The 23,564-nt window shown below is 40.8% G+C and overlaps 1 long non-coding RNA gene across 1 annotated transcript in view; it reads left to right on the plus strand.

Moving 5' to 3' along the window:
• LOC110368925 overlaps positions 1-23,564 on the plus strand; it is a 54,630-nt gene that overhangs the window by 26,374 nt on the left and 4,692 nt on the right. Inside the window, exon 3 of the long non-coding RNA XR_004931535.1 lies at positions 14,611-14,746. This is a non-coding gene — a long non-coding RNA (uncharacterized LOC110368925). The remainder of the gene's footprint in view (positions 1-14,610; positions 14,747-23,564) is intronic.

The raw sequence follows: 23,564 nt of genomic DNA on the forward strand, positions 1-23,564 counted from the left end.
ATGTGCTGTAGAAAAAAAACCACACTCAATTTATTAGAGCAAAAATATAAGAATTCAACAAAAGTATTTGTAATTACCCAGTTTCACACGTATGCACCCTCTCAAACTAATACTTTGACTAAGCATCTTTTTTTTCATTGCTCTTGAGGACCCCTTTGCTGGCCATTATTGTGCATCTGATGAACACTGTAAACATCTTAACCTTGGGCTTTGTGACGCCATATAGAGTACCTTCATACTCCTAAAATAATCTTTTTCTTTTTTTACATTTTGTTGTAATTATTTCAATTTCAAATGACAGACCAATACAAAGTAGAACTTCATTTTATAAGGACTTGAATGCATCTTTTCCCCTTTTTTTTTAAAATAAAATGTAAAAAAGTACAGCATCTGATGAACCTGAAATAAAGTTTGACAGCCATAAGCTTTTCTTGACCTTTGCTAATTTGCATCTTTTTAGCTAATGCCAGGTTAAAAGGATTAAAATCATCTCTCTTTTACAAAGTCCTCAGTCAGGGGAAAGAAGCAAAATTATTCACAAGATTATTTATATAGCATGGCTGAGTGAAGAGAGCAATGAATTTTTGGAGGTAATATTGGACAGCAGTGGTATCATATAAAGCTAGAAATTGCTCCAAATCTGATAAAAAAGATAAGAAATTCATCAGAAAGGCCTGCGGTAGCAGTTACGGAGGCGCAGGAATTAGCTGTTCTACATGTGTAAACCAGCACCTTATATCTGGATTTCTGGATTAAAGAGCAACGTTATGAAACTGAAGCTTATTTATTTATTTTTTAAGTAAACTTCCACGCCTGGTTAAAATCTCCATATATTCTTTGTGCACATGTGCTAAAGTGTGATGACGCCAAACTTGAACATTGGGCCAAAATGTCACAATCTGACACAAAAATAACACTGAGCATCACCAAAATAATACTGAAACATGGTGGTGGCAGCATTTTGCTCTGGGCATACTTCACAGCACATAGAGATTCGGGGTTTTTTTTCAAGGTGAAAGAAATTATGTACAGTTTCAAAAACTATTTTATTTTAACCCAACATAGTCAAGTGTTTGCTCAAAAGCAGACAATGAAGAGGGTCAAGTGGACAATAATGCTCTTACAGCCTGAATGATGGAGATTTGCAAGGTGACATGATGATAGACTGTAATCAAAGACCGAAAGCTTTAACAAAATATTGGTTTAAGGGCAGCGTGCGTTTGTGGAGCCAGGCTATTGGTTCTTTTACTTTTGTATATTATAATATTAAGAGGGTTTGTTTTTCAGTTGAACTGTGTAGCAATAACGTCACATCCAAGGTGGAAACAGTTTTGAAATGATATATAATGGTCTAAATATTTTGATTCTAAAAACAAAAACAAACAAAAAAAACAAACAAACATAATTTTGTTGTAATTTAAAGTAATAATTTTTTTTAAATTTTGCCGAAAAATGATTTCCATGTATTTTAGCCGCTTCCTCATTCATATGACTGCGAATGCTTTACGAGCGCCTACAACCACAGTTGATCTGAAATTACCTCTGACCTGCAGGGTCGAGACCCATGACTCCCAGTAGAGTAAGGCTGCCAGGCCCCACTAGCTGGTTACAATGGTCAGAACAATAAAGCCGTGTCAGGATGTGGTGTGGTTCTCAGTAGCTGTGACTGTATTCACAGCCCCAGTGTGGCTTCTGTCAGGAATAATAAGCACTTTGTAGCTCAGCTCCTTCTCCTCACATAGAAAGTTTGGACCCTCCGGCCTCCTGTCTTCTGCACATGCACCACACAGCGAAGCTCTGCCAATGACATCAAACATCTTAGCCTAAGTGGACTGTGCACATCCATTCCCCACTTATAGGCTTGGTTAACAAACATGTACTTTATCCCTCTTATTTGTTCATACATGAAATGTTCGCATACTCAGACATTTGAACACAGGAAGGATCGAGTCATCTCAGGATTAGATGCTTTACATCAGCGTTCAGAAGTACTCCAATAAGCTTTCTGCAGACAGCAGCTCCTCAGACACTTCATTTATCTTGCAGACCAGGGACCACTTCAAGGGCCCTCAGAGGTGCCTGGCGCTGAGGTCATTGTTGGGTGTGGGTCTCTCCAAAGATTTAGGGCCATAAGAGAAGGATTAGGAAGCAGTGTATCTATTATCATATTGGAGAGTAACAAAAGTCAAGTTTGTGGTACTTTTGTTTTATTCATTTATGTTTTTCAGACCTTTAAGCACCACTAAAATTGGGTTAATTAAAGTGTCTTAGGTTTATTAAATCTAAATGCCTCCACAAATCCTGGGCCCATACTTCACATTTCAGACAAGTAACAAGAATTAGTTTAGATGGGGATTTTCTTTCCTATATTTAAAGACATACTGGTAGGAAGAGTTATTAAGGAAAGAAAATGACATTATGCTTAAGATAAATAAGTGTATTTGTATAGCACCATTGATGAACAAAGTAATACAGTTAAATAAAAGAAAATACATAACATACATAAAGAATTTGATTAAAACTATGAAATGCATGGAAACTAAAATGGTAATGAAGAATCAAATAAAGACTAAGCGCGTTAAATCCAAACGTTAAACAAATAGAAAGCTCAGACATGATAAAGGTGAACTGCTGAAACAGTCTTCTGACCTTTGTGGGTCGATTGCAGTAAACAGTAAGTATTTCAGTCCCCATTTAACAGAGTCAAGAGTTTCTGCCAATCTCAGGTTTACAGGAAGTTTCTTCCAGTGCTGAGGAGCATAAAAATTAAATATCGCTTGCCTTTGTTTAGTTCTGGTCCTGCAAACACCGAGAGATTAGGTCTCAGATAATGGCTTATATCTGAGCAGTGACTCTGAAATCTATTTAGGCTGAAGACCGTTCAGTGCCTTATAGACCATCAACAAGATTTTTAAATTCTAGATTTTCACAGTGAGCCAGTACGGGGTTTTTAAAGACGCGTGTAATGCGATGCATATTTCTGGTTTTCATTAGGACTCAGGCAACAACATTCTGGATGAACTGCAGCTGCCTGGTTTATTTTTACAGAGACTGTTAAAGTTACCATTACAATAATCTAGCTCACTAAAAATATAAGCATGCATGCATATATTTTTTTGGGTCCAATTTGGACAGGAAACCCCTGATTTAGGTTGTGTTTTGAAGATGGTAGCAGACAGGTTAAGCAATCAGCTTTACATGGCTGTTAAAATTCAATCCATCATCCAGATCCACTCATGGATATTTGGACTAAACGACTCAGTGACTAGTGGACCTTTGCCAAGTGGTGACACACACATAAAGTTAGATGTCATGATAATATACATTGCAAGAGATGCTGTAATAGTCAATAGTCTGATCTAGGGGAAGCAATAAGATGTTAAATAAAAGTGGTCAGAGAATGGAGCCTTGAGGAACCTCACATGTATTTGCTTGAATATATTAGTAACTACTGAACAGCATAAAGCCCTCCTGGTCATCAAAATAAGCTTAGATAATAGATACACTGCTTCCTAATCCTTCTCTTATGGCCCTAAATCTTTGGAGAGACCCACACCCAACAATGACCTCAGCGCCAGAAAAGTTTTAATCTAACAACGAGGAAATTATCAACAGTTTTGAATGCAGCACTGAGATCCAGTAAAACCAAAACTGCATCATTGTTAAGACATATGCAATTAAAACTTTTTACCAATGCAAGATAAAAAAAAGCACCGGTCTTGACCACGTGACTATTTTATGACGGGGTTGGAAATGTAGGCACAGTTTGAGTTTTTTTCTTTTCAGAAACACATATTTAACAACTGTAGTGTCTCATTTGAAAGCTTTGAAACTGAGAGCTTCTACTTACATACAAAAGAGAAAAGCCGATATTGAGCAACTGACCAGAGAGACAGCTGGTAGGGCACTTTCTGTGTCACAAGTGTTCCTAGGGCCAGTCAAATACAAGATAAAGCACACTGTAGTCGTCTCGTATTACTTAGAGTCTCTTCAATTAGATAAACATTTTAACACATGGTGCTATTCAAATTGTGATGTACGTAAGAGATAATTTGATGCCCTTGTGGACTTTCTCTTAACTTGTTACTCTTCTTTAGTCATTATTGCTGTTTTGGTGTTCGGACCAGTGATGTGCTCATGAAACAAACGTATATTGCTTAGTTTAGAGAGAAACCTGTTGGTTGGTTGCATCCTGTCATTCACAAATTGTATCATGACAGTTTTTGGGTTGGAGAATAAAATGCTTTGGTCATTAAATTTTCTTTGGTCACGTCGATTCCCAGCATCTGTAATTATTTCAAGCTTTCTCAGCGTAGTAACCAGTTTCCATTATTCCTTGCAAATCCACACTGAAAGAAAAAAATAAATCCATCCGTTTGTCAGTCAATTCATTCAGGATGGAGGTACCGTATTTTTTGAACTATAAGGTGCACTTAAAATCCTTAAATTTTCTCAAAAATTTATGGTACGCCTTATAATCTGGTGCGCCTTATAAATGATTACAATTGTGCTTACTGACCAATTTTATGTGGTACAATGCGCTCAAAAATCTGTTAAAATGTGTACGTACGACTTTGGTAAGCAACAAAGCTGCTCCGCTCAATGGATATTCAAACATTATGGTACACTGTGTTACTACCTGATAGGACCCCTGAGCTGTCTACAAGACTGCCTGAGTGTAATGTCGAAACTAGAAGTGCATTTGTGTAAAGGCCCTCACATGTACCTCAAACATGTGTTCCTCAAACTTTTCAATACTATCCAAGTTTTGTTTTGTGATGGGGCACATTGAGATGCTTTGTGGATTTTGACAGCTTTTTATGGAACAACAATTCACTTCGTTATAAATTTCATTTACAGTATTTTTTCTTTTGGATTATTATACATGAGCCAGCCCTTCTCTCCCCAACGTGTATGAATAAGGCTACATTCCTGCTGCAGGTATTAATGTTCTATTCCGATTTTCTCTGAAATCTGATTTTTTTATTTTGTAAGGTCGTTCACGTTTGAAATGGTTCCTATATGTGACTCCAATGTGAACTATTTGCGGCACCAAACGGACACATATGCACAAAAGAACAATAAAAATTAATTCATAGCCAGAACGCTTTGGTCCAGAAAACATGTAAGAAATAGGTTTTACTGTTTAACGTGCCCATCCGACAGCATTTACTGTTACGGTGGGTCCTGAGGGGGAGACGCACAAATAAAAATAGAGTGAAACTCTGTGTTCTGGCATTTTATGGAGCTTTGGCTGCACAGAGGTCTGTTTGGATGTGGAGGTGCAGTCAGGAATGGTGGGGCAAGGATTTTAACAACTTCACAGAGACCGAGTTCATTTACAACTTTAGGAAGTTTAAAAACAACTTCTCTGCCTTCCTCTCCATTCCTAAGGCAGGACACTTGTTACAATTCTTTGAATCTCTTTGCAATGGAAGCAGATCACGACGAGTTGCCCCCGTTGAAATGCAGTACAATGGATTGCAACAAGTGGAAAACTCTTCAGCATTGCAAAGTTCTGCATGTGTAGGATTGTACACAAATTTTGCAAGGCAGTGCGACACATCACCCATCCAAACGGTTCCTACACGAGCAGTCCAACTTGGCTTTAATAAAAGTTTTACTCCACAATGAGGTCTAACATCTTGCTGTCTCCCCACTGTGCAGTGCTCGGGTTGGCAACTGCCATCTAATTTGCTAATGCCAGCAAGTCAGATGGCGTCAAATGTTGATGGAGAGTGACGTCAAAGTTGCATGAAATCCGTCTTGGTCGTTTTCACGGGAGTCATGATCAGCTATGAGTCGGCTTTAAGACCATATATCGAAGTGGGTTGAATCTGACTTGAAAAAACATCAGATTTGGGCCAGATCTGAGTGTTCACCCAGGAGGTTTTTCCTTCTTGTTAAAGGGGAGTTTTCCTCTCCACTGTCGCTTCATGCATGCTCTGCATGAGGGATTGCTGCAAAGCCATCGGCGATGCAGTCGACTGTCCACCGTGGCCCTACGCTGTTTCAGGAGGAGTGAATGCTGCTTGTCAAGACTTGATGCAATCTGCTAGGAAACTTTTTGACCAATCTGTATGATTTGATTGAATTTGACTTTGTAAAGTGCCTTGAGATGATGTGTTGTGAATTGGTGCTATATACATAAAATTTAGTTGAATTGAATTATTCGATACATTCCAAAAAAAAGAGATAAAAACAAAACAACTGGACTTTTTTTCCGAAGTTTGAAGACGTTTCTCTTCCCACCCAGAGAGCTTTCTCAGTACAAAAGTCTGGCGTAGTGTGGAGTTCCAAGCTTTATATTATTGCCCAAAAAGGCGTTGTTATGGCTTAGATAACATGCAAATTAAACCGAAACTGGTCCACCCCTTTGCAATGGGGAGTCGTTAGGGTCATTGTTGGCCTGGCTTACAGGGGAGATGTTGTGATCACCTGCATGAAGGTGAGTATTATAGTGAAAATTGGGAGGAATCAAACCTATTTCTGTGTAAGTTTTTGAAAGTTGAAACCTGAGTCATCCTCCTCTATTTAAAGTTGTTTTTTCTCTTTTAACGTAAATGACTTCCTTCACCCCCCTTTTGAACCATCTGTCTTCTTTGTCCTAAATGTGAACATTTTGGTCCTCAAAAGAGTGTCCTTTGTCCTTTAGGTGTAAGTGGACAGCAGAGTCTTGACCTGAGGAGGTAGCTCTCCTGTGTTGAGCCATGTGTCTGTGGAGAGGTTGTTTGGTTTCTCCAATATAAAGATCAGAACATTCCTCACTGCACTGAACTGCATACACCACTCCGCTTATCTTAGGTTTGGGGGTTTTGTCCTTAGGATGCACCAGCCTCTGTCTGAGGGTCCTGTTTGGTTTGAAATGTACTGGGATTTTGTGTTTGGAGAAAATCCCCTGAGTTTTTCAGAGACTCCAGCAACAAATGGGATGACGATGTTTTTGCATTTATTCTTCTCACCATTATGTTCTGCAGCGGGTCTTTTGGATTTTCTTGCTGATTTGACAAAAGCCCAGTTAGGGTACCCAAAGGTTTGGAGGGCATCTCTGATGTGTTTCTGTTCCTTGTGCTTCCCTTCTATTTTAGTAGGAACATGCTGTAGGGTTCTGATGACAGAAAGTTTGTGCTCCAGTGGGTGGTGTGAGTCAAAAAGAAGATATTGGTCTGTGTGTGTGGGTTTCCTATACACTTCAATGTTGAGGTTTCCATCTCCTTCCATGTTCACCAAACAGTCGAGAAAAGGTAGCTTGATGTCGTTGGCATCCTCTCCGGTAAACTTTATGTTCTTGTCCACCGAGATGATGTGTCTTGTGAAAGCTTCCACTTCTTTTAACTGGATTTTGACAAATGTGTCATCCACATATCTAAACCAGTGGCTTGGTGGTGTTCCTCTGAAGGTGCCCAAAGCTCTCTTTTCCATTTCTTCCATGTAAAGATTGGCTACTATTGGTGACACTGGAGATTCCATGGCACAACCATGCTTCTGTCTGTAAAAATGATAATTGAACTTGAAATAGGTTGTGGGAAGACAAAGGTCCAGTCGGGTACAGATCTGTTCCGGAGTGAAATTCTTCGATACATGTTCAAGTCCCCCCCACCCCCCACCCCCCATAATATAATTTAGCTTAAGTTTTGCAGTCCTTACTGAGTAGCTACAACGATGGCTTGACATGGCACTAAACTTTTCATACCCTTGTCTTCTGTATGTCAGTCTTATTATGTGTATGGATGGAGATGGAGCTGTGGAGTGAGTGATGACACTGGTGGTGCAATCCAACCAACATCTGCTTCTAATCTGCAACATGAAAAAGACACTCTAATGACCCCATACCTGCCCCTGACCATCGTCTGCCCCTGCCTGATGCCGCTCGCTCTCATTTCAACCCAAATCAAACGGTATATCAGGTTACGCAAGATTTCTGCTGCAACTTTGCAATCAGACCGACATGAGAGGGAGTTTGTGTTTGATTTATCCGCTCTCATGCACTCACAGATCCCAGGCTATGTCATGATGCAGAGCTTTACGTTTGCTGTGGCTGCCTCTGTTTTGCTTACAGGACGCTGGTAGTTAGGTGTAAAGTTTTAATATCGATAGATAGCCTACATTTCCATTTCACGCCCCTCCAGGTCCAAGACAAAAAAATGACATAAGCTGAGAGAGAAGCAAGCAGAGGGTGTAGCCTATGTGGGGCTGGAAAGGTTGTGGTAGAGGTAGGGACTTTTCCAGATGAAAATTATCTCACTTGAGGAAAGCATATGTTTAAGAGAAATTAAGAAAGAAACTACTCTGCAGCCAAAAGCCCGACCTCAAACAGATGAGCGAAGTGAGGATGTGGGTGATTGAAACATGGCTGCAATTTGTTTTAACTGGCAGTAGAAGTAAGCATGGCAGAGCTCTCAGGACTCAGATGTAAATCTTGCTCCTTGCAGGAGAACCGTTGGTTCATAACCTTTCGGTCTAGCCTCTCGGTCCCTCCCTCATGCCTCCCATGGGTACGTTTAACTAGGGAAAAAGAGCTTTTCTCTCCTTTATTTCACTTCCATGTCGCTGGCAAACTCTTTTTCTCTCTTTTTCTGCTGAAGTCATACACACACATACACACACATACACACACGCAGACTGGCAGACGCATTTGATTTGACCCTCATTTTCCAGGACCCCCTAAATTTGTCTGTGCAGGCCAGCTGCGCAAGGACAAGGACACAACACAGAGATACATTAGAGAAAATCACTTCCCCCTTTCAGCAACAATGGCTCTAGGAAGCTGTGCAATTCCTCCGATATCTGTGCTCCCTCTGTCTGACCATAAATGCATTTTTAATTGCATTATGCTATGGCCGGTCCGCATGTCTAGATCGCAGTATCGGGATGTGTGTTTCCGCTTCCACTGGTGTTAAAAATTTCAAAGAATGTCGCGAATATCACAAAAAATATTTTTTATATAATTTTTTTTAAATAAAAACAATTTACAGATAGTTTGACTCTATTGTAAGCTTTTAGTCATTCAGTTTGTATTTTATCTGCTTATTTGTGAAGGAATGTAGCTGACGTGTCCAGAACTGTTGAAACATAAACACTTTCAAAAATTATTTTCTGGATCCTTATAGTAGGCTGATGGAGGAAAATGGTTAACTCAGTCATCATTTCAGAGGATCAAACTAAATATGCAAATGTTAAAAGAAAGCAGGTACCTCTGAACTGACATGTATTTTTTACTATTTTGGAAATGTGTGTTCCAAAGTTTTTTTTGTTTGATTTATTCACAATCTGAATAAAGGTGCCAGGTGCCCTTTACCCTAGGAAATGGGATTCAGCCTGAGGGAGGCCTCGACAAAGTTAAAAATCAGAAATTACCAGCAGACTGAATGTGTGAGCCGATATCATTGTTCACACAGCTAGGTCCAGGCCTGCTGACATTTTTTTTCTCCGCTCATATCCTGGATGCATAAAAAAAAGAAATCACAACGTTTTTATATACAGTTTTTTTTTTTTTTTGCTTCACATTCAATATTCCCTTTTACTGATTCTTTGCTCAGTGGAGCATCGACTGTAAAGTGTTGGTTCATGCTGTTATATTTGCACTCAGGCCTAAGAGTTGCACGCTGCTGCGTCACAAAGAGCTGAGTGCCTCTCTCTCTCTTGTGTGGGTCAGTACTCGGGGTTTACACAGGGGGCAAGGGTGTTAATGCTACATGCTTTAAAGAACTACAAGATGTCCTCACTTCAGCCCTAGCAGACACCCTGGGTAAAAGCTGGAAATAATCTGAGGTGCATGTGTGCGGGCGTGTTGTGTGAGGCCAGTGTAAGAGAGAGCATCAGAATGTGTGTTTAAAAAAAAAAACACGGGAAAAGAACCAAAAAAAAAAAAAAAACCCCGCACAGCATTTCTAAGGAAGTAAAGTTCAGAGGTCATTTTGTCACTCTCCAGGAAGGAGAGGTGAGCGATTAACTTGTTATTCACTTTTTAAATTCAAATTATTGCCTGTATTTTTTTTGTTACCTTGTTTATTTTTTCATTCTGCTCTGATGATGCTTGTCAGTTCAGTAAGCAGGTAGTCTCACTGCATGTTTCATGCATGTTGAATAATCCCATTTCTGTCTGATGATGTCCAAATGATCCACTGCTTTAATTAAATATATGAAACGAGAAGAAGAGTTAATCTGATTTTTTTTTATATATATCTTAAGAAAAGGATTATTTAGGATAGTTTAACATAGCTTATCAACGCTAGATGTGTTCACATGCTGGAGTTTTAGCATAAAAGGAGCTGACCAAAGTCAGCTACATCTAGTTCAGGAAAACTTGGCTTAGGTCACTGCGTCGGTAATGAATGAAAACACATTTGTGAGCAGATCAATTTTTATAACCTTTGTGTGTTTATTAGATATTCTGAAGCAAATGCAATAAAGTGGCCAAAGCCAATATAGTATGCCATGAGGGGTGGTGGAACAGCTCCAAACAGTAATGTCACCTCCATGAACCGAGCACTAATATTATACACAGGCTGAGGTTTGGAATCAAAGTGCTGCTTTTATGAGTGAATATGTTTGATTAAACCCTCACAAGACTGGAAATTACAAAATGTGCAGTTTTTTTTCTTTCCTAGGGTGCATACTGTGCATGGTGGTTTTCCCTCTTTCTATTTGCCGGATCGTGAGCAGATACGCACACTTCTAACCGCTTACTCCGACCAAACACGCACACAAATGCAGTCACACACTCCCTCATGCAGCCAAGGGAAGTAATGAAAACAAATGGCAGAGTTCTTTTCCCACTGGGACCCGAGGAGGAACTTAGTCATCAAGCTAATTTTATTCTTGTCTGGCCTAGAGACTCCATTTCCTCTGGGTGTTTTTACAAACGCTGGGCTGCACCACGCCATCGGCCAGTGATGGATATGAGGGCCTGATGGCCGGATGGCAGATGCTGGCCCTGTAACTCAAGCTCCAAACACTTGCCTCTGCACCCCATGTTCCTCACTCAACGCAATGTTGGAGCTCGAGTTTGCATGCAAACAACCCGTGCTTTCCCAAGAAGTGAAACTTTTCTTTCTCAGGCCAAAATAATATTATAGATAAACACGAGTGCACAGTAGGCGTTTATCTATAATGCCCCCACAAGTGTTGGGTGAGGAGTTTCAAGTAATAAAAAAAAAATACCATGCCTACATGAAAACTCAGCTAATATTTCAAGAAAATAATGATGTATGAAAAAAATTGTAAACTGGCTGCAAATTTTTAGTGTTGGATGCTGGGACAGACCTTCACAGCAGGTAGATTAAAGTGAGCTCTAAATATGTCAAACAACCATCAATGCATTCTGAAAATAATAACACTGCCATCTGATTCAGGAATCATGTTACAGTGGCATGTTGGTGAGAAGCAGCTTCGTCTCTGAGAGCTCCTGTTTCTCATGAGCAAACATATCAAAGAGTGCATTAGGCCAGCCAGAAACCGATCATCGCGTTGCTTTTGTTTGGTAGACGTTTTAACTGAATACTGACCTAAATATATCAGAGTCACTACTCTATTGCAACACCTCCACACCTCTTGGCATTTTTTTTTACCATTTCGACACGTTACAAACACAAACCTCAATGAGTTATGCCAGGGTTTTATGTGAACAATGTAACACATGATTGTGGTTTCCCTCAATTACAACTACACGTCTGTTTGGGTGTCTACCAGCTCTACTCTTCTAGGCTAAAGTCTTTGCCCATTCTTCTTTGCAAAACAGTGTCAAGTCTTTGCAGCAGCAGGTTTTCTTCCTGTATCGTCTCATATCAGCTCCACCTTCCCTATCACTTCTGCAGAGAAGCCTGCTACCCCCCCCCCCCCCCCCCACCCAACATGGCGCTGCCGCAAGCATCATTTAATGTAGGGATGACGTTTTTCATAGGTGTTATGGGCGGTTTTAGTCCTCTGCGACACATAAAGGCAAATGTTAGTTGCACGTTACCAAAAATCTTTTTGCACATTAGTTCCTCTGCTGCATTGCAACTGCAATGAGATGTCTTAGTTTTCTCTCAGTGATGACTTGACTCCACAGAGTTTTCCTTGACCTGTCTGCTGCGTTCCTTGCTCCTTATGATGCTGTTTGTTGATAAGTTTCACACAGTTGGACACTATTTTGTAATTAAGTGACTTGTCAATGTAATGGCTTGAACATGATTTTATTTAGGGGTATCAGAGCAAATGGGACACAAATGCATACCACACCTTCCAGGTAGTGCCCCCCCCCCCCCCCCACACACACACACATTATGTTTTGTCAGTCTAATGTCCCAATACACTGACTTTTTGGAAAATGTATTGATATTAACATGACAAAATATGGAACGGGCACTTTATATCAATGGGGTGCACCATTGGTGTTGAGAAACAAAAAGGTATTTACAATATATTTTGTTTCTTTAAAGAAATAGTCAAATGAAAATATGTATTTAATAAATACATCTAAAAAAATCTAAATATCTGAGAACATGAAAGCAGTTAAAGGGTTCATGACAAATGAGTGAGTATTCTTTTTTGCTTCTTTAAAATATAATGTTTACTTGCATATGGTACAATATGTTTTCCTGAGTTTCAAGCATAATAGATTGTTCCACTTTCTCTAAAAAGCTATCCCAACCGTTCCCCAGATTAATAATGAATGCTAAAGACTAATTTTTCCTGAAGTTGTGGCTCAAGAGGGATGGGGAGTGTCACAATGGCTCATTGGGTTTGCTGGATTTGTTGGATCAGCGTTACATCTTTCCATCCTTGCTCGCACCATAATCCCATTTTGTGACATGCCCACAGCTGGAACCAGAAGACACTTGGGACGAAGCAAAAAAGAAAGCCAAATGGCCTCCTGTTTCAGCTCCTCTTTTACCAGCTTGAAGCCATCATTCCAATGCACCCTACATGGATTATTCAGTGACTGGATACCCTTTTAGTCCTGGCTGGGGCCAACGGCAGCAAAAAGAACCTTATTGTTGTTGATTTGTTGGTATGCAACAACCTTCAGGAGAGAAGGGAAACATTAAAAAGCAATTAATACACTGGAATGCATTGGAAGAAGGGGAGCCGCCTTAACCTCCAGTGGGACGAGTGATATCTGCCGCACAGCCTCAAATTGCGGAAAACATGAAAAAGAGAGCTTTTAGTGTGACTTCTGCTCGTCCCGGTGGACAAATGACTGATGGGAGAGAGCGGGGGACAAACAAAGGCAGTTTATGATCAGCATAATCAATGTGACATCAGCACAGCGGCATAATGTGCGGGGGTTGGAGTGGAGTGAACGCAGCGTAGTCTTTTTTTAATAAAAATGACAACTCCCAGCACTGCGATTACATCTTTGCCTGGAAGAAGTTTTTCTCAGGCTTTTACCACCTGTCAAAGAAGTCTTAACATCATGGCAGCATATCAGCGGCACCCAATTTAAAAGCAATCAAGTATGCATTTAAATTTTAACTTGACAGGTTCTGTACATTCTGCTGTGTTTGCTGTAAAAAAAACAAAAAAAAAAAACAAGTCCTCATTCTTCTTGTTTGCCTCACAAACGCGAACCTAATTTGGAAACATGAAAAGTAAGTTTGAAGTCAAATTTATCTGCAAATATTGGAAGAATGACGGAGAGAATCTGTTCTAAGCTGTCATGACTGTTTAGTTAGAGATGTAACAGATGCACCATAAGTATAGCAGATGACCAGAGTTCCTACACATTTTTCATTTCAGAAAGGTCAGCTACAGAAAGAGTCATGCACTACGCGTTTATGCCACATATTTCTGTAGTGGGGAAGATTTCAACATGGCACCTATTAACAGATGGACTAAGGAAGTATGGATGGATGATGAGCGGGCTAAAGAATCGCATGATAGATGGACAAATGGACAGATAGAAATGTAGATCGATAGATGGGCAGACAGCTGGAACAGCGGATGGATGGTCAAACGGATGGACGGATGGAGGGTTGGATGGATTGAGCAGTCAGATTAGAGTGACTTAATCGCAAAATTCAGACATATATGGTGCAACCAATAAGATGATCCTGAAATACAAATTTTATTCCATTCTTACTCAGAATGCAAAATCATTCAGTGAAATGCCATACATTTTCTGGCTTTTAAAGAGTTTGTGAGGACCCTGTATTTATAGACAATACATTAGAGATATATAGCCGTTCCAGTTTAAAAAGTGACTCTCTTGCCTGTATTAAAGCTACAATGGTCTACTTAAACCCTCCTACATTCGTCTTCCGAAAATGCCGAACAAAAGACTACACTGTTTATTTATTTAGATGCAGACTATGCAGAAAAATTAAAAATGAAAATAAAAAAAAGGTTTAGACTGATTACATGCAAAGAAACAGCATGTTTCCACATCATGACAGACAACAGACAAGCTCATTAACTTCACATTTGTATTTATTTATTTATTTATTTATTTATTTATTGTTGCACATAAGTAGATAACTAGATATTGACCAATAGATTTCTCTTACAGACATTTGTTTCTGCTTAAAATGGTCTGTGACAGCCATCGCCCCTTCTGACATGCAGACAGAGCGAGGTATTTATGGGGCACGTTTTTGTTCAACCCTTTCACTTTTCCACCATTTACAGAGCCCAAGGATAAGAAGAGGAGAAGGGCATCACTTGTAGTGGGAGCCATGCAACCGTGCATGCTTCTGCCAAGACAAAAAAGGAAGAGGATTCAGTTTTGGCTGTAATTGTCAGCGCTCATTTCAGTACAACCAAGGTAAATGTGTGACGCGACAACTCTGCTATGAAAACACACGCACACTCACACAGTATAGGTAAAATACAATGGCTACCCTTGGTCAGAACACCATGGCAACTGGACGCTTTGAGCTAAAAGTGAAATTTTAACCGAAAATGAAAAACACCTGCAAATCCATAATTACAAAAGCTGCAAAAAAAGAAAAAAAGAAAACTGAGCGATGGTCACCACTCCTTTGTTATTACTGAATGAAAGGAATGTACAAATACCGACCCAAGGAATACGATACAAAGCGGCGCTTCAAAATACTTCAGTACTTTCAGAGAAGCCTCGCCCCCCCCTTCATTTCCTATATGTTCCCTCTCGGTTACGGGATGCAACATGTGTTAGGCCTGCGCTTTGGGGCCTGGGTGTCATGGAAGCGACATCATGGATATTTACTTCTGAAAAAACCCCGTTCATCATGTAAGAGGCCTGTTGGGGCTTTATCTTTGCCTGGCTCACTTTGAAGCACTCGATCCTCCATCATGTCCGCCATTTGGAGGCTCACTATATCACGAGGGAGGTCACAGGAGGGCAACATCGCCGGCTGCTCTTCCTCCTCCTATGTGCTCACTTTTGCCTGCCTCCTCCTCACGTCCCTCGTACCGGCAGATGAATTGAGAAATGTAATGGTAGATTGTCAGAAAACTGCAGTGAGTGAGAGGGGGCAGACAGACAGACGGGGACAGGCAGAGCCGAATCAATTAAGGCACATCAAATCAAGAATTCATGCACGCTGAATGTGACAAATATTGGCTGAGGCGGTTAAATCTGTCAGGTCCCTGACATAGCTCACTCCCCCATCATCCTCTGCGGGATCATCGTCATCATTACTATGTTTTTATCTCTTCTGCTCATCCTCTATTATCCGTGAAAGGACATATAATATCTGTTGTTGTTAAAAGTATAACCATGCGTAATAAATTTCATATATGCTCTCTTTTGTGTATAAATATTGTGTAAAGTGTGTAGAACCATGTATAAACAAGACGTTCCCTTGATCTGATGTCTTTAAAAGGTACCTTAATAAATCACTGTTTGTACAGCTATGTTACAGGACTAAACCTAAACATGCACATTTGCTTCCTGTCACCAAGTACCAATTAAGATCATAATAATTCAGGACAATTTGTTTTTAATATGTATGTGTAGACAAGTGAAGAAAAATAATTTTTAGCAATTTATCATAAATGTGGTATATTATATTAGCAGATATTAAATGTTTACACTGTTTCTAACCTGGCCGGCAAGATTGATAACGTATAGCACTCTGCGTTCTGCACATTATCAATCTGGGACTGCTCCCATTCAATCCGTTTAGGGAAAGGAGTGACATTCAGAAGAACTCTCGGAGCTGATTGGACGAAGCAACACCTAGTGTCCGCCTACCAAAGGTTGGTTTTAGCCAATCAAATTAAAACGTGTGCAGCAGCTGCTGTGAGAAACCAAAGCAAGGTAAGCTAGGCGCTTCTTGCTGTTCTACTATCAAAGAAGAAATCATGGATTCTTGCAAAATAGAGCTGAGGTACGTCCTCCTGTGCTGCCATGTTTGTTTTGGTTTCAACTGCTCTTGCTTTCATCACATAGGTATGTCCCACCTTAAACCACAATACTGCAACGTGATTGGCCCAAACCGTCTTTGTGCAAACACAAACGGTTGAAGATGGAGTGTCGTGTCTTTGTGAACTCAGCTTGCACGCAAAGTTACGCTTTTACGAGACACTGCTGCAATTTTGTCACTTTTTTCTCTGCCAAATAACGTAGATGCTATAGCGCTGTACTAATTTATCCAGGTCTATTGAAAGAGATTTTAACAAGATTTTTAAGAACACACACGTTTTTTTGTTTGTTTTCTGATCAGTGTAGAATATTCCTGCCCAGAGTTGACTAATCCATATTGTTGTGTTTATCATTGTCTATCATATGCTAAAATGTCCAGGATTTCAGATTTAGTCTACCCTGCATCTACTAAATATAAATATTTAAGTCATTGTTATATTATTGTATTTAACTTTAGCTAGGTAAAATCCCACTGAGATTAAGAAAATATTTGTTGTGATATGAATATAGCCAATGCATAATAGTCACTTAGTAACTTTGAACAGATGGAATAGATTTTTAATTTATTATTATTTTTTTTTACAAAGGTGGTAAGGAAAGAAGTGTCAATTCAGTGAACAGCAGTAGTGCTGCAAGAGCTCCTGCTGGCATGGAGATGGTAAACAGCAGCAATAAGGAGTCAGAGCAGGAACCTTCAGAGACAATATAAGAGCACAAAGCATACCTGCAGGTGATGTTGTGCTGGTGGTGGAGCCTGGGATGATATGAAATTCCTGGCCTGAATTGTTTCGCCAGTCTGCCCCTGCTCCTAATAACAGTTTGTATTTCTTTGCCGGTCAAGCCCATGCAAGTAGCAAATAGGCGGCACTTCAGAAGATTGACTTCACTTTGACATAAGATATAGTTGCGATTTAATATTACAAGATCTTGGGCAACAATGGTCTGGCACCCTGCCAAGTTCACCAAGAGTGGAACAAACTTTTATATTTTGCAACAGACTGTCAATCTTGCAAAGACATCAAATATGGTATGTTCCAAGACTTTTCCAGGTGTTGTAGTACAGTGGTTCTCAATCTTGTACCTCTGGGCCCAGTGTCCTTCATATTTTAGTCTCAGCTCCAGCATACCTGGTTAAAACGATTGCATTACCTCCTCTTCATGACACCGGTTGCTGCCGAAGTCTGGCAATCCTCAGTTCATTTCAGTCAGGTGTGCAGCAGCAGGAAAACAAGAAGCAAGACACTGTGCCTTGAGGAGTCAGCATTGAAAACCAGTGTTGTACTGTAGAGGCATGAGAATTATACAAGCAGACCTTGCTGGGATGTACAGCACTGGAATAAAAGCATGTAACAGGAAAATATCTCTGTGAAAACGTTGGATCCGATAAATCAGTCCAGGTGCTTAGATCCCAGGAAACTGCTGTAATGGTTTCGGCCATTCCAACAAGCCTCCTTCTCTCTTTCCTTCTCCCAAACCCCCCGCCGTTTCCGCAACTGTTAGTGTCGCTTGTGTCGCCGGCTGCCCACGTAAACACTTATAGACCACTTGATGTGTTTGTCCGGGAGATTTTAAGGGGTTATCGTTACCATGTTTTGAGCGAGGAACATCTGGAGAGGGGAAAAGGTTACAGTATAAGGATAGCACCAGAGCCAGAGCGCTGCGCAGAATTCCTTCCACCAGATAAATCAAGCCAGGCAGTCACGGTAAAAAAGGAGGAGCAGCGAAGGGATGAGAGGATTGGAGGGAGGAGAGGGACATTAACTCAATCCTGCCTGAAAGAACTGGAGTGCTTTCTGAAAAATGTACTTCTTTGTAAGGGCCATCACTAAACCGGTCTCACTCAACCTCTCTTTAAAAATCACAAAAAAATGCCCTTTTTTTTGCCATGCAATCTCTATAAACGCACTTTGCATGTCAGAATCCGGAATGGTTAAGCAAGAGACAAGATCTTTGGAATTAAACTTATTCTGCAGTCAGTTTGCATTTAGACTGTCAATCAAAACAGTTATGGCAGCTTTAGTTTTCTGCAACTTCGCATGTCATTTGAAACACAAAATACGGAGCGCGTTGGCCTGGAAAGAAAAAGATGCCACAGTCATCCAAAATGATAATCAGCTTTTTATTTATCTTTCTGTCAATCTGCACCCAGTGATAGTTGCAAAATGTATTCAGCTGGTGCCTTCTCAGGCATACGAACAGTTTCTGCTGCGTATAGTCATTCAGGGATTTTCAAGCACAAACAACAACTTGTCAACCTAGAAATTTGCAAAGACTATGGTCAAACAGGTCCATTACTAGTAACGTTTCACGGGAAACAGAAATTTGTATGATCAATAAGCATTCCCAGCAAAAGAAGCTGTCTGACCGTCGTATTGACTTTCAAACTTCTATAAACTTACCGGCTAGTATTTGGGAAGGTATGGTGTAACATAATTTGTTTTTCAATAGAATTCTCAATTAGAATGTTATAGATAACCTGCCAACTACTCGGTCTAAATTCCTGAAAATTTCCTGAAAGCATGTCTTTGAACAGTTATGGCCTCCTTGAAAATCAGAGCTGATCTGGAAACTGCTCTGAGTAATCATTTAAATATACTAATGACATACTTTACTTGAGATTTTTCAAAAGGAGTTAAAAGTTGACTATCCTTTAAATATTTGGTAAACCAGCACTGAGGCGCACATAAATTGGTGCATACTTGACAACCAGACAAAAACCTTTTCCATTTGGGTAAAATATTGAAACAAAATTGCATTTCTCTTGTCAAGAGGTTGTTGCTGTATTACAATCTTCTTTCAGATGTAGAGCACTTAGGAGGAGAGAACTCCTTATGGTCAAGCAGCTGGAAGACTTGCCTAAAAACAGTATAGCTTTGCCAACAATGTCTTCCCACCAGCCTCTGTCCAAAGTCTCCATGATGGCCAACTGCTGCACTTGGTCATGGCACTAGTCCACACCGCATCCTTTAGCACCTCAGATCTTATCTCAGAGAAGTGCCACAGATGGAGGAGAGGCCTCTTAGGCAGGATGGCCATCAATTCTTTACCCCCATAGAAGAATTTTTGCTCTTTAGTAGATCCAGCCATTTCTGTACATTGCTGTCTTCTGCCTACATGTGTGCATACACTTTGTGTAGAAGGAGCAGTAAAGAACTCATCCTGTCCCCCAAAAGAAAAGCGTCTCCAAGGACACTGGATTTTGTGCATCTTCACTCGGTCAGCTGGCGGCCTCCTCAGCAGCAGGCCATGCAGCTCTTGCTCTATACTTGGCCCTCTATTATCCTCCATACATGATCAAAGTTTATCCTAAAACACGTCAAAAATAATGTCAATAAGGACCTGGAGGCAAAAATAAGTGTATTTTTCCTGGAGTAAAATACACATAGCATCACTGGGAGATGACAACATACGTGTTCTTGTGGCGTAATTGACCCAGTTGATTCAAGGACTATTTAAACAAACCCACTGACATAAGTGACACTCTCCATAATTTACATAAAGCTTGCTCTATAGCAATTTAAATTCTGTACGCAAAGGTAAAAAGGTTAAGTTTGGACACACTCGCCACTTTGAGGAGTTTGAAGACACACAAAAGCAAATTGTGAGAAGGATTTTTTTATTGTTAGATGTATACTAACCAATGTGTATAGGTAGCCATAATGAGTTTAGTAGCAACAGCTCAGAGAGATCAAATAAATATTTTTGCCCCATCAGAAGAATATAATATGTTGGTTCACATGTCCGTATTGTTATTATTGTATTCTGGTTTTTGTGCACTCCAGATTTACTTATCCTTGTTCTAAAACCCAAAAATCAGATATCAGAACTCTGTAAACCAATAAATTATGGTCACATATTCCTTTTTTTTTTTCTCTTAACCTTTATTACAAGCCACCACTGGCCGTCATAATATCTTTGCATCCAAACTCGATCTCTCCTCCTTTTCAGCCCTTCTTTCTCGTCATGTTGAGGCAACATAGAATCATGGCAGGGATGAGTAAACCACATGTCAGGAGACGTAAGGGCTTCTGTGGTGGCCGACGAGATGAGGCTGTCAGAGGAAATGCTGTCAACGCGACACTCTGGTATCAAGGGCATCTTTGTGTCTTCTCCCCCCTTTGCATCTGTCCTCTGTTGCCGGGCTTAATTACGGTGCCTGCATGCTACTACCACTATTGTCAGTGGGCTTGACATGGCTACACTGTTGGCAAGCGTTGAGCCAATTTTTGACACGGTGCCCCGGAGACTCAGCTGTGGTGTTGTGAAGTCCCATTGAAGTGCTCGTGTGCAGCGGCGAGTGAATTATGCTCAAGAAAGGGGACAAAGAGAATCACTTCAAAATAGCTTTGTGCGTTATGTACATGTATCATATCGGCACAATTCTAACTATGAAATGCCAACACAAGTGGTATGTGAAGTCTGGCAGTGGATGCAGGGTACTGCACAGCCCTAGATTGACTAGGAAGTAGTTGACAGCTCTCAGTGCCCTGGCCTGCTGCTAATTTCTCCACTTCCTTCCTGCTAGCCTAACTTAGCATCAATCACTTCGCTCTACTCAAAGAGCTAGTGCAAACCAATTTCCTTAATGCTGATTGCACTGTAAACCAACTCTCCTCGCCTGCTCTGGCTCATGTTCCATTTCTCCCGATTATTCTTCCTTATTTTCCTCCCAAAGCTTCGTCCTCACTTCACAAAGCAATGATTCAACCCCTAAAGCTTGAAAAAGGCTCAACGTGTCACGATTGCTGCCGCAGCCCAGTCTGTAGTGGTCGCTCCTCCCTTGTCCACCTAAGTTTGGGACTGGCCAGAATAGAACTGTTTCTATTGAGTTTTTTTCCACACACTTCATGAATGCTTGGTTTCCAGACTCCAAATTTTGCCAGACTTACATTTCTCACAAAAATGCTCTTTTTGGTGAAGTAAGTCTGTCATATTATTACGCCTTAGGCCAAGTTCTGTCTCCTTATTCCTGTGTGCCCCAATCTTCAGAGACATGTTGCTACTTTTCATCACGTTTTAAGAAACTTTCAACTTTTCAACTACCCTGTTGTTTTGACAAGCCACCTAAAACCTAATTTTCTTCCTGAATCTTCATTTGGTCTTACGGCTTTGATAGGGATTAATTAAACTATTGCATTTTGGTGAATTATAAATAGGAATCCCAAAGAATTTCACTGGAATTTTAAAAAACAAAACAAAAAAATAACTGCATAATTGTGAAGTGGAAGGAAAATTAACATGGCTCCACAGAAGACACTCATCTGCCTCCAATTACCTTAAAGGAGCGATAAGCGGAATTTCATTATTTTAGACAGAAAGAACTAAAAAAATAGTTTTGCAAAGAACTAAAGGTATCTTTTTAGATGGTAAGAGAAGCCAACCAAGATGCCCATGGTAAATTTGGAGGGGCTGCAGAGATCCACAGCTCAGGTGAGAGAATAATAAACATGGGTTGATCATGGAAGAAAACCTGTTAGAGGCTGTAAAAAACGTGGGTATAATTAATAATGCATGCCACATTTCAGAGTTTTATCTGTAATAAATGTTGAAAACCATGTTCAGTCAACTTTACGGTTGCACACCACTTTGTGTTGCCATGTGTATCTTGTGGCTATAATGTGAAAAAAATGACTTAAAACACCAAGAAATATAAACACTTTTAAAAGGTGTTTTAAACCATGTGTCAATATCATGAAAGCTGCATCTGGTACATACAATGTGACGTTTTTTCTTTTTCTGAGTAAAAAATTGTCATCCAACTTTCTTTTACTCAATTCGCACAGCCAAGCTGCATACTGCAACATTAGCAAGGTTCTGAGCGGCATGCCTTCTGAATTTATCTGTGCAAAGAGTGAGAAGAGATCCCTGCTTCCTGCTGAGGCATGAGAAATTCCCTACATGCCTCTCACGCTTTGGAGTCACCATCCACACAAGAGAAGGCTAGGTATTTCTCACCTTCACTGAATCTGTACCCGTGGCCTGCATCTGAGCCCAGGAACTGTGCCAGACCAAATGCTCTGACATGTGCCCATGTGCTTGTGACCCTTTTAACTCTGTCTCTGAGGCAAAAATCGGCTCGGTGTTCCCTCTGACGGGATTCCTCCCTGCTTTAGTGACACGAGCGATTACAAGCGATCAGCATTTCATTAATCTCTCTTTAATGTTTTCTTCAACAAGACTTTGCTAGCGGCACAAATAGGGTAGCACCTACCCGTGCTGGGAAGTACCGTGTTAACAATTTAATCCGAACAAACTGTATGATCCACAGATTTTGCCGCTATGTACTGATATCAACATAGTCTGATAATCATCTTCAAACGATAGAAACTTGTACCCAGTGGATTCTGTGTAATTTTCACTTATGTTGAAATTATAGGTATGCCTGAAATAGTGTAAGATATTTTCTGAAAGGAACACCGTTGTTTGGGTTCAGTTTGTGTCTTTTCTGGGTTTTCCTCACTCTTGGCTTCTGTGTAAGCTCAGTCACGTCTTGCGATCCAGTGGCGGACCTCTCTCACTGGAGAGACTGATGAAGTGCAGTGGCCTGCAGGCCAAGGGAGAAATAGTCCCCTACTGGGACTTGCCTCTGGTCCTCTGTACACGCCATCGCCACACAGGATACATCACTCAATCTGCTGCTAGCAGACGCGTACAGGCCCTGCACTGGGCAACATAAGGGCCGTGCGGCTGGAGAGAAACCATAGCTGCTTTAACTCTTGTCCTAATGGCTGGTACAGAGTGGGTCATGTTTCAGACTTGCTCCAGGGCCCACCGCTGACATGCTGCTACATTATGTTAGCCCGTGTTTTATTTGGCTCTGTTTGCTATAGCGTAGTGGGATAGCAAGTGAGTAGGGGGCTAGGGGGGTGGGGGTTCAACTAAAGCCCAGCAGGAGGGCTGCTCCAACACAAACAGTCAGAGGCTGCTGCTTAGGGCATGTCGCTGCACACAAACTGTTTCAGTCCAAGCCACAGCAGGGGCAACCTTGCCACTGTGTTTGTGGGTTTTAAGTGTGTGTTGGGATACCGGGGGAGTAAATGTCAACAGGTTTGGCTTTCGAAATCGTCCGCGCCGCGTGTAAGATTTATGTGTTCAACAGAGGCGGGCTAAAACGCTGCACGGTGTTGGATGGCATGCATTTCACAGAAGGCTGATAAATGGCTTGGTTCGACGTGACCGGGATGCCCGGGCTCGCGGTTTCATGACTGCCGGCATGGTCACTGCTTGCACAGCC

This window comes from Fundulus heteroclitus, chromosome 8, assembly GCF_011125445.2.
Source record: "Fundulus heteroclitus isolate FHET01 chromosome 8, MU-UCD_Fhet_4.1, whole genome shotgun sequence".
Taxonomy (NCBI): domain Eukaryota; kingdom Metazoa; phylum Chordata; class Actinopteri; order Cyprinodontiformes; family Fundulidae; genus Fundulus; species Fundulus heteroclitus.